Source organism: Eumetopias jubatus, unplaced genomic scaffold, assembly GCF_037043125.1.
Source record: "Eumetopias jubatus isolate StellerSeaLion01/CBP00866 unplaced genomic scaffold, mEumJub1_p1.0 scaffold_1, whole genome shotgun sequence".
Classification (NCBI taxonomy): Eukaryota; Metazoa; Chordata; class Mammalia; order Carnivora; family Otariidae; genus Eumetopias; species Eumetopias jubatus.
In genome coordinates, this window is record NW_028274807.1 from 181,630,136 (window position 1) to 181,649,486 (window position 19,351).

The 19,351-nt window shown below is 40.1% G+C and overlaps 1 protein-coding gene across 1 annotated transcript in view; it reads left to right on the forward strand.

The window, feature by feature from the left end:
• Positions 1 to 2,424: 2,424 nt before the first annotated feature.
• The window catches only part of FRMD4B (FERM domain containing 4B), a 215,988-nt gene continuing 199,061 nt past the window's right edge, over positions 2,425 to 19,351 (forward strand). Inside the window, exon 1 of the mRNA XM_088027606.1 lies at positions 2,425 to 2,488. The gene's annotated coding sequence lies outside the window, so the exon portion shown is untranslated. The remainder of the gene's footprint in view (positions 2,489 to 19,351) is intronic.

Genomic DNA, 19,351 nt, shown 5'->3' on the forward strand with positions numbered 1-19,351 from the left:
ATTCCTTGGTAGCTATTCTTTCAAGTATCTCATCATGCTGAGAGTTGTTCTATTATTTAAAGATAAGCATCTTTGTATACAAGTGGCCCATAAAAAAAAAAGCGAACTCTTTCATGTGGTGCTCAAAAACAATTTTATCTGTTGCAACTTGGGAGGAAAAAACTGGCCATATTGATGATGATGTGCAATGGTAGACTCCATGGTGTGGCACTTTCCTTAAGGGATCCCCAGTGTTAATTGTGACCATATACAGTGTTCAGTTTCAGCTGACTTTAGAAATCACTGCCTACGCAAGATACAGTTTTATTGTGTGTCCTCCCCTTGAAGTTTGAAATATATATTTTCCAGAACCTGAAAAGTCCTACAATCAAGAGACCCAACCAACGTAGTTTAAAGCAGGAGTTAGTGAGCTCTCTCTGTGAAGGGCCAGGTAGTAAATACTTTTGGCCTTGTGTCTCTGGTGCAGCTCTTCAACCTTGCAATCATAGCTCCAGAACAACCATAGACAGTCTTTAAATGACTAGATGTGGCTGTGTGCCAGAAAAAACTGTGCTTGCAGAAACAGGCAGCAGGCTGGATTTAATTCACAGGCAATCATTTTCTGACCCCTGGTTTAGACCATCATGACCGAAGTTTCTTGCATCCTGACTTTTCCCTCTTTTATTTTTTTAAATGTAAAACCTGTAGTAGACCCTTAGATGCCTGAATTCAAATACTAGAGGGTTTTAAATCCTTTGAGTGACACTGAAAGTTGATGGTGTGTAGCAGCTTTGTCACTTTTCGCGTACCTGGGTTTGCATTGTTTTGGCACCAGAAGTAGTTACTTAGTGGGTGGCCCGGGCTAAATTGTGTTCTACAGTTCATATGGTGAAGCTCTGACCCCCTAATATTTCAGAATGTCACTATATTTGGAGATAAAGCCATTGAAGAGGTGATTAAGTTAAAGTGAGGCTTTTAGAGCAATCTTGAAAAAGAACAAAATGGGAGCTATCGCAATCACATATGTCAAGATATACTACAAAGCTCTAGTAATCAAAACAGTATGGTACTGGCACAAAAGTAGATATATAGATCTATGGAACAGAATAGAGAGCCCAGAAATAAACCCATGATTATATGGTTAATTAATCTATGACAGAGGAGGCAAGAATCTTTCCAGTAGGAAAAAGACCATCTCTCCAACAAATGGTGTTGGGAAAATCGGCAGCTACATGCAAAAGAATGAAACTGGACCACTTTCCTACACCAGACACAACCATAAAACGGACTAAAGGCTAAATGTGAGACCTGAAACCATAAAATTCTTAGAAGAAAACATAGGCAGTAATCTCTTTGACAGCATCAATAGAAACATTTTTCTAAATGTCTCCTTTGGCAAGGGAAACAAATCTATTTTTGTCCTAAAACATACTGAAAATATTGCCTGCAGGAAACTCCCAGCCTATACCATGCTGTCATGGTGGTGGAGCTCCTGTTAGAAAATATGGATGGGCCATATGGCATCAGTAAGGAGACAGGGGTCAAGGTGCTGATGAACAAATCGTACCTAGTTCTTTTTGCTTCCTGCCGCCATATTCCACTTCATCCCTGTGTCCTTGTCCAGGGCGAGCTGAGGGGCAGGTGGAATGGGGAGGTGCCTTGGGGCTGGTCAGACAGTTGAGTTTTATTTACCCACATGGCAAACCAGTGAATGCCACACCAGCTGCTTCCTCATCTTGTCCAGTTTTTACACACTGGTGTGTGTGAAACAGTTTGGCCCGTAGTTGACAAGGAGAAGCGCACTTCCTGACCCCGGGAGAGCTTCTGAGGAATAGCTGTTTCCTTTTCTTTTATAGCGAAAATGACAAATACATTTAAATGAGCATCTTATGACACAACATACACACTAAATTTCATCAGTATTCATGACATGCATTTCCTTCTCTTCACAACTGACAGCTATTAAAAATGAGATTGGGGAGCACCATCCTGGTTCCAGTTATTCTGGAACATGGATTCTGAGGTGAGGTTTTATTGATTTTTCCCACTTTCACAACCCTGATTTTACAACTGACTGTAGATAAGTTTTAGCCCTGCAGAATCTCCCCTCCAGAGACAGCGACACCATCTCTTCAATGAAATGCATTATGTAGGAGGCCAAATCAGTACCAGATCTCTAGTTGTTGAGAATAGCCTTGATTTCATTTGTATTTTGAGATAGCTCTATTTTAAATCTCATTGGGTAAATTTCTGAAACTGTGATTAAACTGTAGTCAGCCAAGGGAAAATTGGAAATAAATTAGAAGTGTCACCGATTTGAGAGCTCTAGTTTTTTCCTGTGTGCATACAGAAATTAAGGAACCTGTCTTTTCTGTGTTACAGGTTTTGATGAGAAATCCGGAAGAAAGAATGTGTGAAAGAAAAAGATGACATCTGTGCATGGCAAACCAAATCCGAAGATTATTACAGTGAAAAGAAAAGGAGGTCAAGAGAATACTTACTAGTAAAGGTAAGTGAACTTCTCTGTAAATGCTGAGCTCTGATAGGTTAGAACAGTTAGGTAGGTTTCTATATGTCTGTGTGTGAGTGTACGTTCGCTTGTCAAATGGGGACAGAGTAGGCTAGAATAGGGTAGGATGCATGATATGATCTAATGTCAAAATATTTATGTTCCAGCAATGAAGAAGAAAACTAGTACATGCATTTGGCTCCCTATTCTCAAATAAAAGCGAAATGCCCAAAAGTTGAATAATAGACTTACCTTTTATAAAGGGGTTCTCTTCTCAGCAAAACAAACAAGAACCAAAATAAGCACTGTACTAACTATACTGTGCCATTGGCCCATTTCCTATAATATATTTCTAAGATATTGTACACTCAGTTGTAAAATTACTATCTCTTTGTTCACAGTTGAACACTTGACCAGCGAAGTCCAGTAGGCAGTTTAGCAAGCGAGTGGTTGATTATTTTCATGCATGCAATGATTTTCATCCTGAGCTTTGTTGTAGTAAAGATGTGCTTTGTACCTCTAGTGTTAACACTTACGGGTTTTTTGCCCCATTTTCCACTGCTTTTTATAATATAATAAGAGGGGAAATGAAATATTTCATTATGGCAATGCTATGGAAACCAAACTGCCAGGCATGCAGGCAGTCCTACCGTGTGGTATCTTGGGATGTTTCTTCATTAGCTGATCTCAGAAGTCCGTATTTGACACACAAAGGTGATTTGAAGGATATTGATGTGTAACGTGCGGAAGTATGACTTGTGCACCAGCAGAACGTACAACAGTTCAGGACAGCATTTACTCAGTCTCTCAAATGCTTCCATGGGTGAAATAAAGAGTTGGATTGAATGTCCACATGCCTGCTGGGGAGGACTGTCATCTAGCTGTCAAGGACACTGACTCAAGATTCTTGCTCTGCCACTGACCACTTCTGTGACTGTGGTCAAAATGATTAGTCTTCCTTTGACTCAGTTTTCTTGACTACATGAGGATGAGTAGATGGAACAAGTTAATAGATACAAAGCACTTGGAAGAATGGTGAGCCCATAAAGAGTGCTCAGTAGTTAGTGGCTGGCTTTATCATTAAGCAAAATAGAGTCTCCTTCAGGGATGGAAATTTGTGTTGTTTGTTTTGTGTGGCATAGAGATGCGGAGGAGCCTAGAAGATGTAGGGGAAGCGGAGGGGACTATGTCTAACCCTGGGCTCTTAGGCTGTCCAGACCACTGTCACAGGAACCTGTGAGGTTAAGGATAGAAGTACATCTCAGTGCATCTCTAAAACTCATAGTCATTTAGATACTTTGAGAAGAATTGGAGAATATAAACTTAAGTGATGTAGGATCTTAAATTACAAATCAGGTCATCTCAGACTCTTGGCTGTAATCTGTAAGGCATGGTATGATCCAGCCCTGGCCACTTACCTCTACCCTGCCCCTCTTAGCATTCTGGTTCACTCATACCTTCTTCCTGTCCCTCTAAATCACACCAGCTCTTTTGCACACACTATCCATGTGACACACTGCCCGTGAGCCTTTGCTCCCATTACCCAGCATAGCCTGCATGCCCTCCCTCCCTGCACCTGACACCTTTGCATGTTCCTTTCCATCTTTCTCAGACCTGTCTACTAAAGGGGTGGGAACCGTGACATCGTCTCCCCAAAATATCACCCCTACTGACATTCTTGTCAACAGTAACTATGAGAGCCTTTTTGTCCATATCCTTGCAACAAGAAGCATTCAAAATTCTTTCTGTCCTTGCCAATCTGACAGGTGATGAGCTTGGCTATTTAAAGTAGGTAGAAGAGAGGGGCACGTGGGTGGCTTAGTTGGTTAAGTGTCTGTCCTTGGCTAGGGTCGTGATGGGTCCGAGTCCCACATGAGGCTCCCTGCTCAGCAGGGAGTCTGTTTCTCTCTCTCACTCTGACCCTACCCCCTGTTCATGCTCTCACTCACTCTCAAATGAATTAATAAAAAAATTAAAAAAAAAAATAAAGTAGGTAGCAGAGAGAATGCAAGGATTGGCAACTCATTCTTACTGGGAATTATTTTCTTTATTTGGTTCTTCAGTTATTTTTCCTGCCTTCCTTACTGGTCTGTAAGTTCTGCAAGGCCCAGGACGGTGTTTTCACGGTAATATTCTAGGATCCTGGTCCAGCAACTGTTGTATATGATGTACTTGGAAACCATTCTGGGAGTGACAGAATGAATGAGAGAGACGGGGTCCCTGATCTCAGGAGCACAGGTCTTGTTATTGAGATTGATGATTGCTTTACAGGACTAGAAGTTCAGAATTAGAGCAAGGAGATGATCAGTGGGCCTCCAAAAAATTAGCCTCCTGGGGGCAGGAGTGAGATTCTAAACGCTAACTGGTAAACACAAATAAGGACCAACTTGAACAGGTGCAGACCCATAGTGCTGGGCAGGGTGTTTACCCTTCAGGTGCTGCATTGTGTGGATGTGTGTGGGGTGCAAGGTTGGGGCTCGGGGCAGTGATCACTTGCCAACCGCTTTGGAGAAAATTTTAGGATTTTAATATCGAGTGCAGCAGCGTATATGCATTGCTACAGAATGTCAGCCCCGATGATAGTATACCTTGTTTAAATTACCACGCGCACCTGTCAGTCTGGCAAGAACAGAAAAAATTCTCAATACCCCTTGGGGGAAAGACATGGACAAAAAGGCTCTCATAGTCACTGTTGATGAGCCTGGCAGTAGGGGCAGTATTTTTGGAAGCTAACTTGGCAGTATGTATCAAAATGTTAAATGCACATTTCCGTTGGCCAGATAATAGAACTTTATCTTCCAGACAAACTGGTATGAATGTAAAATGCTGTATGTACAAGTGCAATCGCTCTAGCGTTGTTTTAATAGCAAAAATAAGGGAGCAGTTTATATATCTATTAACAGAAGAGTAGTAAATAAGTGATGGCATTTCCATCCAATAGAACAATGTGGCCCATGAAATGTGTTAAGTGAAAGGGGAAATCCTGCCAAAAGTATGTATATTTTGGTCCTGTTTGTTGAAAGCAAAGGAACACAACCCAGGTGTTCCATCAACAGATGAATGGATGGATAAGCAAAATTTGGTCTTCAGTGAAATATTCTTCAGCCATAAAGAGGAATGAAGTTCTGATACATGCTACAACATGGGTGAACCTTGAAAACATTATGCTAAGTGACACAAAAGGATAAACGTTGTACGATTCAACTTGTATGAATTATCTGGAATAGGCAAATTCATAGAGCAAGTAGAAATTATCAGGAGCTGGGATGAGGGAGGAATGGGGGGTTTAGTGATTAATGGCTACTGTTTGGGGTGCTGAAAAATTTTGGAGATAGATGGTGGTGATGGTTGCACGACACTGTGACTGTAATTAATGCCAGCGAATTATACACTTAAAAATGATGAAAATGGCAGATTTATGTCCTATCTATTTTATCAGAATTTTTTAAAACTTGAAAGAAAAAGCAAATGAACAAACCAAAAATAAAGCAGGCACACACACACAGGCGTGCCCATGGGCACTGTATAGTCTGGAAAGGTACCTGCAGATTGTTGATGGTTATTGTCTAAAGGATGAAATGAGGGACAGAGCAGGAGGGAAGAAAATTTTGTCCTATATACTTGTGTATTTTTCACAGGAAGCATATATTTTAACATTTTTTGAATTTTTTGAATTGAAGGGTTTTCTTTAAGTCATCCTGACCTGTGGTAGAACGCTGGAGTAGGTACAGTTTTCTAGTTTGCAACCAAAACAATCTTGAAAGGTCTGTTTACAACTGAACATGTTCACATCTAACATCTCTGTGCAATGTTTAACCTGGAGTGCGAATTTAATTACAGTTTAAAATGCAAAATCGTTTTCCTTTTCTAGATTAAATTACATCTTGTGGAAAACAGGCTCTTGATATAAAAAGAATTTGGTCTTATCCCTCCCTCATTGAAGACAGACTTCTCTGTCTAGTAATTTCCTGCAAAGCAAGATGCTTCTATTTGTAGTTTTATATCCCCTTTGCTGGTAAAGCATCTAAGATGTGTTGGCTATAGAAAATGAGCCTCAATATGAGAACACCTAGAAATTTTTATGCATAACAAGAGATTTTTTAAAGCCCTAATAAAATTCCATAAAAATAGCATTTTACTGGGTTCCCCATTTTACAAAATGTTTAAGCCCTATCACATGGTCATAAGTTTATATTAAGTAGAGAGAATGTATGGAAGGATGCACATCCCAGGCTGTTCATGTTGGTGGCCTCAAGGAGATGATCTCATGGATGGTGTCAGATGAGAGGAGATTCTTTATATACCTGTGCATTGTTTAATTGTTACAACTAAGGGCTTTTCTTAATAGCTTCCTGAAGGTATAACTGACCAGCAATAAACTGCACATACTCAAAGTGTAAAATTTGAGGAGTGCTTGGTGGCTTTAGTCAATAGAGCATGCAACTCTTGATCTCAGGGTCATGAGTTTGAGCCCCAGTCTGAGTGTAAAGTTTACTTTAAAAAATAAATAAAAATAAAGTGCAAAATTTGAGAAAAAAATGTAACTGTATGAGGAGAGGGATGTTAACTAAATTTGTTGTGTTAATACTTTTACAATACGTTTATGTCAAGTCACGATGCTGTACGCCTTAAACTTATACAGAGCTGTGTGTCACTTATGTCTCAAGAAAACAAAAAAAAAAAAGTATACACACACACAATGGAATATTACTCAGCCCGTCAAAAAGAATGAAATCTTGCCATTTGCAGTGACGTGGATGGAACTAGAGTGTATTATGCTAAGCGAAATAAGTCAGAGAAAGACAAATACCATATGATTGCACTCATATGTGGAATTTAAGAAACAAAACAGATGAACATAGGGGAAGGGGGAAAAAAGAGAGAGGGGGAGGGAAACCATAAGAGACTCTTCACTATAGAGAACAAACTGAGGGTTGCTGGAGGGGAGCTGGGGGGGGATGGGCTAGATGGGGGATGACACTTGTGATGAGCACTGGGTGTTATATGTAAGTGATGAATCACTAAATTCTTCTCCTGAAACCAATGTTACACTATATGCTAACTAACTAGAATTCAAATAAAAATTTGAAACAGACCAAAAAAAAAAGGCAAAGAGAGGGAAGGGAGAATGTTGAAACTGACAAAATATTTTCAAATATAGTTAAGAAAGAAGATCATCTGAGAACCATGTCTTATTTTCTATTGCATGTTCAGCACTGTTTTGGCAATAAAATAAAGCAGCAGCTTAGAGCTGAGAAGCCAAAAAAATAAAAAAATAAAGTGGACAGTTTGATAAGTTTTGACATATGTTTATACTCATGAAGCCGTCACCATAATCAAGTTAATGAAAACATCCATCATTCCCAAAAGTCTCCTCATGCACCTTTGTAATCCCCCCTTCCTACCCTACGTAGCCCTCTCTTGCCCCAGGCAGCCACTGATCTTGTTTCTATCACTGTATATTAGTTTGCATTTCCTACAGTTTTATATAAATGAAATCCTACACTATAAATTGTTTTGTCTGGCATCTTTCACTCAACATGATTATTCTGAGATTCATCCATGCTGTAGTATTATGGATGTTCCATTCCTTTTTATTGTTGAGTTGAATTCCATTATACGAATAACCTCCATTTGTTTATTTATTCACCATTGGTGGACGTTTGAGTTGTTTCTAGTGTTTCACTGTTACAAATAATGCTACTATGAATATTCATGTGTAAATCTTTATGTGGATATATGCTTTCACTTCTCTTGGGTAAATATCTAGGAGGAGTGGAATGGATCATATGATAGGTGTATGTTTAACTTTTTGAGAAATTGCCAAACTGCTTTCTAAAGTGGTTGTACAATTTTACATCCCCACCTGCACTGAAAGAGAGTTCAGTTCCTTTACATTCTTGTCAGTACTTGGTATGACCAGTCTTTTTCCATTTTATTCATTCTAATAGGTATGTACTAGCAAGAGCAACTCGTTGTGGTGTTAACTTGCATTTCCCTAAAAACAACTGATGCTAAGTATCTTTTCATGTCCTAACTTGTCATCTTTATATCTTCTCAGTGAATGGTCTGATTCAATCTTTTGTGCACTTTTTAAAAATTGGGTATTTTGTTTTCTTATTGATTTTTGAGAGTTCTTCATATATTCAGGATGCAAGTCCTTTCTCAGATGTATGCTTTGCAAATACTTTCTCCCAGTGTCTAGCTTATTTTCTCTTTTTCTCAATGTTGTCTTTTGAAGGGAAGAGGTTTTTATTTATTATTATTATTATTAAAGACTTTATTTATTTGAGAAAGAGAGCATGAGCAGGGGTGGGGGCAGAGGGAGCCCACTGAGCAGGGAGCCTGATTCATGGCTCAGGGACTCTGAGATCGTGACCTGAGCTGAAGGCAGGTGCTTAACCAACTGAGCCACCCGGGCGCCCTGAAGGGCAGAGGTTTTTAATGTGTTTACTTTGTTTTAATTTGAGTTATTACAGCGAGGGACATTTAAAGATATTTGTCAGCCCTAGTAATTTTTACATTTAGATACTCACGATATGAAGCATATTAAAATACACACGTATCTCACATTAAAGAAAATTTTTTGCTCTATTCCCTTTTTAAAGACTTTTTAATTCTGATTTTGAAATTATTTATTTAACGAAACTCATTTAGTTTATTTATTATTGGCTGTAATTCTTCAAGACTCATCCTGTATCCTTGATGATTCATGCCAAGTAAAAAATGTAACTTAAAATTATTTTAGGGACGCCTGGGTGGCTCAGTCAGTTAAGCGGCTGCCTTCGGCTCAGGTCATGATCCCAGGGTCCTGAGATCGAGTCCTGCATCGGGCTCCCTGCTCCATGGGGAGTCTGCTTCTCCCTCTATCAGCCTCTCTCCCTGCTTGTGCTCTCTCTCTCTCTCTCTGACAAATAAATAAATAGAATTTTAAAAAATTTTTTATTATTTTAAAATATAATGTAATTTAATATAAACTACAATTTATCAACTAAGTTTGACAATATGTTAATTTTTGTAGATATTAATTTAAATATTTGTTACTTTAGATTGAGTAGTTTTCTTTTCATATTTAGAAGCCAGTAAGTTTGTTTGCTTGTTTTTTAGCTCTAGAATAATCTTTCTAGACCCCTGGAAAATGTGTAACTTCCAGACTTCGGGTAAAACAGTCTGGTTAAATTACATTTAAGGAAAAATATAATAATTAATAAATTAAAATAAATAGAAAACAGACGCAAGTTCTTTTTCCCCCTTCAAAGCAAGAAATAACTTTAAAATCATCAAAGATGTATATGAATCTAGGAAAATCTAAATGTCAGATGAATGCTAGGGATTAAAATATGTGCCCTTCCTATGGAATTCTGCTTCAAAACCGTTTAAAAATGTTAAATAATTCAACATTACTGATTATTAGGAAAATTCAAATCAAATCCCACAATAAGATACCACTTCACATCCATTAGAATGGCTAGTGTATAGAGAGATGGATGATAGATGGATGGATAGATAGATAGATGGATACAGTGTATATATAGTGTGTATATATATGTGTATGTATTTCTAATAAGTGTTGGTGAGGCTGGTCAGAAATTGGGGGGTGGATGTAAAATGGTGCAGCTCCTGTGGAAAACAGTATGGTGATTCTTCAAAAAATTAAACTAGTATTACCATATGATCCCCCATTTCTACCCCTGGGTGTATACCTAAAAGCATTGTAAACAGAGACTTCTTGAACAGATATTTGTACACCAATGTTGATAGCATTATTCACAATAACCACTGGTAGAAACAAGCTAAACATCCACTGACCGGTGAATTGATAAACAAAATGTAGTACATACATACAATGGAATATTATTCAGGAATAAAAAGGAATGAAATTCTGACACATGATACAATATGGAAGAACCTTGAAGGCTTCTGCTAAGTGAAATAAACCAGACACGATATGACAAATATTGTATGATTCCGTTTACATGAGATTGCTAGAGTTGTCAAATTCACAGAGACAGAAGGCAAAATGATGGTTCCCTGGGGTGGGGGGGTGGAGGGAAGGGGGAATGAGGAGTCACTGCTTAGAGGATACAGAGTGTCATTTCGTGATGATGAAAATGTTCTGGAGATGGATGGTGGTGATGATTGCCCAGCAACATAAATGTACTTAATGCCACGGAACTGTACACTTAAAAATGGCCAGAAGGGCAAGTTTTATCCTATGTATGTTTTACCACAACTATAAAAAACACTAAGAGGAAACATTTCCAAGGATTTCCAAATGAAAAAAGTTAATAGCTAAAATATCACCCTGATACTTTTTAGATACAAATACAAAAAAAAGTTAGTAGCTAAAATATCACCCTGATACTTTATAGTCAGCCCAAATTTCTTCATGGTCTCATGGCCCAAAATGAAAGAACAATATTTTTAAAGGGAAAAAAAATTATTTTCCTTGTAAATGATGTTTCCTACTTCTGACTTCAGTAGCTCAAATTCAGAAACGCAAATTACTAGCCAACTGCCAGGCATTCTTTTAAGATTTTACATGTATTAACTCATTTAATCTTCAACAGAACTAGGACAGACTGTTATTTCCAGTTCAGAGACGAGGAAGGACATTGAGAACAGAGAGGTTATATAACATGCCCAAGGTTACGCATATATAATATATATGTTCATATATTTGTAATAATTATATAATATATAATATACAATTGTTTCCCAGTTCTTCTACCACTACTTCTGCCATGGAAAATCATGAGCCAGGAGTGCTTCCCGGAACACTTTTGGGCATCTTGGACATACTAGGGATTTCCCAAATCTACCACGAGGGGGCAGTTCCTCCCCATTTATATTCTGACAAACCTTAACCAAAACTTGATTTTCCCTCAGCACACGTGAGACAGGCTGACATTTTCCAAGCAGACTCTGCTAAAGACTTCCAAGAGATGAAGAAAAGAAATAATAAAAATATGAAACCCAAGAAATAGTAATTCCTGAAGAAACAGCAAATCTGCCAAACTCTCCTGGGCCAGTATGGAATATAAATTCTCAGCCATGTTGCTTGCCGTTTGCCCCGCTCCCATTTCTTACCCAGGTGACCTTTCTGTCCTCTTCACCCCCAAGAGCATCTATGGACTTATCTTCTCACAACTGAGGATAAATCCCATAGACCCTTGTGTTTTCACAGCTCAAATTATTTTCTAATTTAAATGTCCCAGGTCTGCACTGTGATCTTTCCTCTCAGTCCTGATTGGCAGCTCTGAGGTACCTCTGTGGTGAGGAATGGATATGGCAGTTCCATGAACTTCTAGTCGTGACTAAATGTGCAGTAAATGGATCGCCCTCAGGTCCCTTGCCAGGGCAGACATTATTCATCAGCAAAGCATGCTTTCTTTGTAGAACTCAGAACCAGTCTCACAGACTTTCCTGACACTGGGTTCCAGGTAGGCATTATTACCAATGGGTCGCTGTTAATGTGAGTGGGAGAATTCTCTCATCCAAGCCTGGGATATAAATTCCACCCACTTCTGGAAACTCCTGTGGTAACTCCCTCAGATGAATGTAATCTCCAGTAACCTCTACCCAAAACACATACACACATACGTTTTTAAAAGCTTATTTGAGAGGGTGCCTGGGTGGCTCAGATGGTTAAGCGTCTGCCTTCGGCTCAGGTCGTGATCCCAGAGTCCTGGGATCGAGTCCCGCATCGGGCTCCCTGCTCCTCGGGAGCCTGCTTCTCCCTCTGCCTCTCTCCCTCTCTCTCTCTCTCTCTGTCTCTCATGAATAAATAAATTAAAAAATCTTTAAAAAAAAAAAAGCCTATTTGAGAGCCACAATAATGAAAGTCTGTATTATAAGCCCATCGGAGCCTAATCCATACCTTATGTATAGAGCCCTGCACAAATACCACACCTTATTGGAAGACGAAGTTTGTTACATCCCAGTATGTTCCAGAGGCTCCAAACTTGGTCCATTCTGTTGTTTAACTTCTGATGGTTATTGATATCAAGTAAATAAATAAAATCTTAAAAAAAAAAAAAAAGAGGAGTACAGCCTAGAGAGTAAGCTTGAACTCTGGGGTTAGATGGGCTTCCACTCTTTACTGCACATTTAATTTCTTTAGAGCCTTTGGTGAGTTACTATGTAACACCTCCAAGCCTTCTGAAAAACAGGGGCAATATAATAATACCTTTCTTGTTGCGGTTCATTCATAAAATAAATGTTACTGTGTCTCTACTATGTACCAAGGACAAGCAGCAATGGGTGGATTTAATGGAATGAGACATGGAATTAATTCACCTATAACCAAACAATACTATTGTTACTCCTCTTTTAAAGTACTAGTGTTTCAACGGAAGCCCTCATGAAAAGTGGGGGCAAAAGGAGGCTATGGCTCTTGAATTCCAAATCAATTAGACCCGAAATCTAGGTGGTAGACCCGCAGTCAGTATTTAATTTTTAAATTGCGCCCGTGGGGTGAACTTCCCGCAGCGGCCAGTGGGGTGCGCTGTGCGAACAGAGTGACTATAGGACTGCCCCCGCGGGGTTTAGGGGGACGAGGTCCTGCTTCCCCTCAGGGGAGTGGGGCTCAGCGTGGTGAGCAGCAAGTTCACCTTTGCCGCGAATTCTCTAGCTTCTGTTTCCTGTTAAATTTAACTCCATCCACGTTCTAAGGACCGCAGAATTAATTCACATGTACTAGATGTCCTCGCTGACCTATATGCTTTTGCAATGAAACGACGTGCTTGAGGAAGCGTGAGGCCGCAGCGACACTAATACATTGGGTAATTGTTAAGAAAGCATTGTGGAAATACTATAAATGAGAAATTAACTGCTGAAGAGGGATGATAACACTGCGGAAAACAGCAAGACAAGGGAATCTTGGGAAGCACTAACACGTCTGCCACCTTCCTATTGTTCGAAGTCCCAGGCTGACCACGGTGGCCAAGTTCTAATCATCAAACGGTGAAGTTACAGTCGACAACATCTATGACTTTCTTTTTTATATTGCTTTTATTTGGTTTCTGATTTTGAATCTCATGTTCATTCTTTTAGCCTTGCCTCTTGAAATCAGCCTCAGAAATCAACCCAGTCCACCTGAGCAAATTTCAGATCCATCTTTGGATATTCAAAAGAGCTGGGTTTTATTCCAAATATGAATTTCCATGTTAGGATTTGAGGTAGTCAACATGTCTTATATCAATTCATTTATCTTATAAAAATAATTCCGCTTCTGACATTTTGATAAGAGAAATATTGTCATCTCGTTTGTTTAATATTTATTCTTGATTTTCAGTGAAGTCGAGGATTTTTTCTTCTCTTTATTAGCTGTTTATATATCTGAGGAAAATTGCCTATTACCACCCTTCTTTTTCTATCAGTTTGTTTATTACATTAATAGATCAAGAAGGAAATCATTGATTCGGGGGTGACAGACCAGAGTACAAGTAATGGGTGATAACAATACAATCCAGATCACAAAGCCATTGCAAACAGTTGGAGAAGGTGAATTCTCAGCTCCTGCCTGATCTTTATAGTTAGGTGTTGTGTCTTCACGTCTCCCTCTTGGAGTCAATCTGGAGCTCACAGATGGCCGGTTCATCTTTCTGAGGTATGTATGATCTGTGAGCCCTGTGGCAGGTTGCAGAATGCTGGGAGAGAGGGTCTCTACAGTCCATGCAGAGCCCATAGAAGAGGTGGGTGGTGCTGCTTGACAGTCCTCTTCGAGAGAAGGCAGCCGGGGCACTTGTCTGTGAAGGAACACAGCTCAGCCTAAGAAAGGGAGATGCATAATTCCTCCACCAGCCTGGGCATTGACTGAATCGTATTCATTTCTATATCTTGCACTCTGGGCAAATGTTGGTTGGGATGATGGTAGAATAAGTTACCAGTGACTCCGTCTGCCAAAATATCATTCATGGGGCACCTGGGTGGCTCAGTCGGTTAAGCGTCTGCCTTCAGCTCAGGTTGTGATCTTGGGGTCCTGGGATCGAGCCCCATGTTGGGCTCCCTGCTCAGTGGGGAGTCTGCTTCTCCTTCTCCCTTTGCCACTCCCCCTGTTTGTGCTGTCTCTCTCTGTCAAATAAATAAATAAAATCTTACCAAAAAAATATCATTCAGGTAGTTGAGTCCCTTTACAGAGAAACATTTTGTGATATAAAAAATTGTGATATAATAACAAAGGTGCTTATTTATAAATGCAGTGAAGAGCAAGACCTGGTGTACCATAGTCAGGAGTGTGAACAATATTTGGGGATATAGGCAATCATGGTAATGTGATAGAAGAGTATCTGGGATTTCTATTGAGACTGACTGACCTGCTCATATTTCTGTAGTTGTTTACTTATATTCATAACTGAAGGAATGCTGATTTTTAAGTAGAAGTGAGTGAAAACATTTTTAAAAGATGTAATTTTTATACTTATCCAAGTTCCATTCTTGAATTCCGTACAAGGATCCCCTGGGAGTCAGGGATTCCTGACTGAAATCCCTTGGTCTCTGGCCGGGGGTTTGGGGGTGGGGTGGTCAAGTGCTGACTACACAGGGGCATGGAGGAATTTTTTGAGGCAATAGAACTGTTCAATCTTGATTGTGATGGTGGTTAAATTACTCAAAAATGGGCATTTCACGCATGAAAATTAGAACTGAAAGAGAGGGAGGGAAGGAAAGAGGGAGAGAGGGAAATGAAAAGAGAGAAAGAGGAGTTATGAGTTGCATATTGCCGCTAACAGAAGTAGTCACTGTATAAATTCCTTTTGTATAGGAGCTGGGTTTCTTCCACATTTATCCAGTGCCTTCTGGAGAGTCAGTGTAGCAGCAGTGGTCAGGGAAAAAAGGACTCTGGAGCAACTCTTCCCAGGTTTAAATCCCGGCTCTGCCAGTTAGTTAGTTGGTGGGACCTGGGCCAAGTCACATGACCTCTCTCTGTCTCCGTTTTATCATCTTAAAATGAAGATAGCAGTAACCATGCCTACCTCATATGATTATTTGGGGATTAAATGGGTTAATATATTTAAAGTTGATTATTAGAACAGTGCCTGGCATCTAGTAAGCACCATAATGTCATCTAATAATTAGAAGTGCTTGGGGGAAGAAGCCAAGGTCATGATGAAGAGCTCAGTCAATGCCAGTGATGGCATCAGGTCAAGAGAAGTTAGTCATCAACAAAAAAGGAATGTGTTTATGTGTCCGTAAGACACATCAACTTACTTGTTACTATTCTTCTAAATGCATTTGAAACTTTTTTTTTTTTTTTTGGCTCTGCCTACACCTCACCTCTCAGTTGTATCAACTCCCAACGCCCTCTTCCTTTTCCAAATCACTTCCCCTGATGGACCACCTCACATGTGTGTTTCCAGAGGCCAAGGCCATTGCCTTTTATGCTACGTTTGCAAATGAAAATCACACCCGTAGTAAAGATGCCTATAAAACCCTAGTTGACTTAGCCATGCATACTTAGGGTGAGGTTATTCATTATGACTGATATTTAATATCATTCAGATAGTCTGCAAAACTGTGTTGAATATTTACAACATGGCAAAATGTTCACCTGCCAAGTTTCCGACAGAATCCAGCTGGGATTTTAGTCCTGGGGTGTTTTACTAGTGGGTGCACAGTTTGTGAGCTTTCAAATCATCTGTAAGTGAAGAATTTATTGGTTTAATAGGTTTCTCTGCCATCTACCAGGCAACAGCCCATTTATCTGGAGAACGAGAAACGGGAATCATGCAAATCTAAAATCATGAAATAATCCAATAACTTCATTTAAAGTAATTTCAACCTTCCTCAGTAAACCTTAAAGGCAATTTATAAGGAGAGAGGACATATGGGATATCACAGCAACTTCTTTTTAATGTCAGTAAAAATATAGACAGGCCGTTCTCATTTTTTTATGGTAGTACTGTTGTATAAAGTTGCCATGAGCACTGAATTAGCAAATGTTGAACCAGCTCCTAAGGGAAATACAGGGTTAGGTTCTTGTGAATCTCTGGTCACAACATTCTCATTAACCAATTAATATATAAGCTTGGTTTACGTGTGTTTCTGTTTCAAGGCACTTTATTGGCTGTATATTGTGGATCCATTAACATTGAACTCATGGTCAACAGAACTGTAACTCGTGCCTGAATGAAACTTATCCAACACACACATTTTCTCCATAAGGTACATCGCAGTTTTCTTATTCTTAGGAACACTAACCAGCATCTCGGGGCTGTGCTTTGGGACCGTTTTAAACAGCAGAGTCACCAGCAAAAAGCACAAAAAGGCAAAATACATTGTGCTAAAAAGACCACAACGAGGGCACTTGTTTATGGCACGTGCACTGAAATAAGAAGGCAGGGTGTCATCTTTGTTGACCTTAGCCGGGGCCTTGCTCAAGGGGCGACTCACATGTTTTGCCCCTGCCCCTGTCTGAGAATGACTTTAAATGGGGCACACGTTTGATTTCGGGTTTGCAAGTAAATTTTAGCAAGTAGGTGAATTTGCGAACATGGAATCCATGAATAATGAGGTTGAATTTATAAATAAGAAAAAGAACAAAAAAGAACCTATGTGGTCTGTCCCTCCATTCCTGAACAGCATTAGCTAAGTATAGAACTTCCATTGGATAAATGCCCAGTGAATCATATACGTGTGCCAGAGCACAGCCCTCCCTGCCTTGAAACCCACCGATCTCTCCATTGGAGAGCTTGCAGAACTTGGTGAGGGGTCAGCAAACTCCAGCCTGTGGGCCAGATCCCTCATAATGCCTGTTTTGGTATGGTCCCAAGCTAAGACAGGGGTTTGGTTTTGTTTTGTTTTGTTTCCCATTTAAATGGATGGGGGGCGGGGAGGAATCAAAGGAAGACTATTTCAGGACACTTGAAAATTTTATGAAATCTAGATGTTGGTGTCCAAAGGTGATGTTTTATTGGAACACAGCCCATGGGCATATTTATGCACTGTTGATGACTGCTTTCCTATAATGCGGCAGAGATGCGCACTTGCCACAGAAACTATTGTCGTCCACAAAGCTGAAAATGTTTACTATCTGGTCCTTTATAGAAAAATTAAATGACCTGTGTTCGCAAACATTGCTAGTGGCCACAACGTAGGGTCTTGCACAGGTAATTAAAAGCTCCGTATTGCAGGAAAACTTTATCTAGCAGGGGAGGAGGTAGGTTTTAGGCAACAGAAAATAGGGCTTTTCCCTTCCTCAACCCCACATCCTTCTTTTCAGACAAGGTTGGGTTTCAAATTGCTATTAATTAAGTAACTCAAGAATTTACTTCACATGTTGAAGCAGATTAGAAACTATCAGGTTGTTTCTGTTAACAAATCCGTTTTAAACCAATTTAAATGCAACTGGAGGAAATGCATCAAGGAGAAGAAAAAAGAGTACACCAAACTTTTTGTGTTGGAATTATGCAATGAAATTCCAGAAGCTTTCTTTCCTATCAATTAATATGGGTGGTTCAGTTTGTTGGGGTGTCCGACTCTTGATTTCAGCTCAGGTCATGATCTTGGGGTTGGGATTGAGCCCCGCATAGGCTCCCTGCTCAGTGAGGAGTCTGCTTGGCCCTCTCCCTCCTGTCTGCTCCTCCCCCTGCTTGCGCATGCAGGCATACACGCTCTCTCGCTCAAAAAAAAAAAGGGGGGGGGCACCTGGGTGGCTCAGTCGTTAAACGTCTGCTTCGGCTCAGGTCATGATCTCAGGGTTCTGGGATCGAGCCCCACATCGGGCTCCCTGTTCCGCAGGAAGCCTGCTTCTCCCTCTCCCACTCCCCCTGCTTGTGTTCCCTCTCTTGTTGTGTGTCTCTCTCTGTCAAATAAATAAATAAAATCTTTAAAAAAAAAGTACAGTTCATTTTATTTTGTCTGTATATGGAGTTTTAGCAGCTCAAAGTTGTCTTAGACATTATTTAGACCAAGACTACCAAGACTATCCAAGAGAATTTTCTGCGTGGCTGGGCATGTCCTATATCTGCATTATCCCAATACGGTAGCCACTAATTCATGTGGCTGTTGAGCATTTGAAATGTGGCTGGTAGGACTGAGGAATTGAATTTTTAATTTTTGTCCAGTTTTAATTAAGTCGAAATAGCCACATGCAGAACTACTATGTACCTTATGGAGCAGGTTGCATTTAGACTTAAGATGACAAACTGGTCGGCGGCCTTTCTTAAGTTTGCCTTGAATAGGGTTTTTAAAGAGTTTGGATTTGTTGCCAACATTTAAAGATTGGGGGATTTTATATAAAGACCCAAATTCTGGCTTCTTATGGGAAATTGATATATCTGGAGATACCAGGGATGCCCTTTCTGGACAAGCTATGGGATCTCCAGTCCCCAGTGCTCCCTATTGTCTTATACTCAGCCCGCTGCATCATTTTCATTACCTGTTTGGTCTCCATTGACATTTGAATGTGCAATTGCTAATCTAATTCAACCCCCAAATTTTCATATGGGAAACTAAAGCCCAGAGATAGCGTACCTTACACAAAGTCGTCTGGTAATTTACAGTAATTAATAGCCCAACTGGCTCACACAAGAATCCAGGTCCCTGGCCAGCACTCTTTCTACTCCAGAGCCCTGACTGAAATCTCTGGGTGTGTATGGGCAGTGGGAGAGGCGGTACCACCTGGTACCTGGGTGTGTCTGAGCTGCACTCAAAACCCCTATTCTCCTCTACTTCCAGGCCATGGAGAGGTTGGACATTTGGGTGAGTGAGGTCTCTGCTTTCCTCCCATCTGGGCTGACTCAGTGAGAGTCACAATGGGCAGTGAGGGTGTGGAAGGGATATAGGCCTGAACTTTCCCTGGCCGTTTCCCTCCCCAACTTCCTGTCTCATTGTTTACCGTTGACATGTCCAAAGTTGTCAATG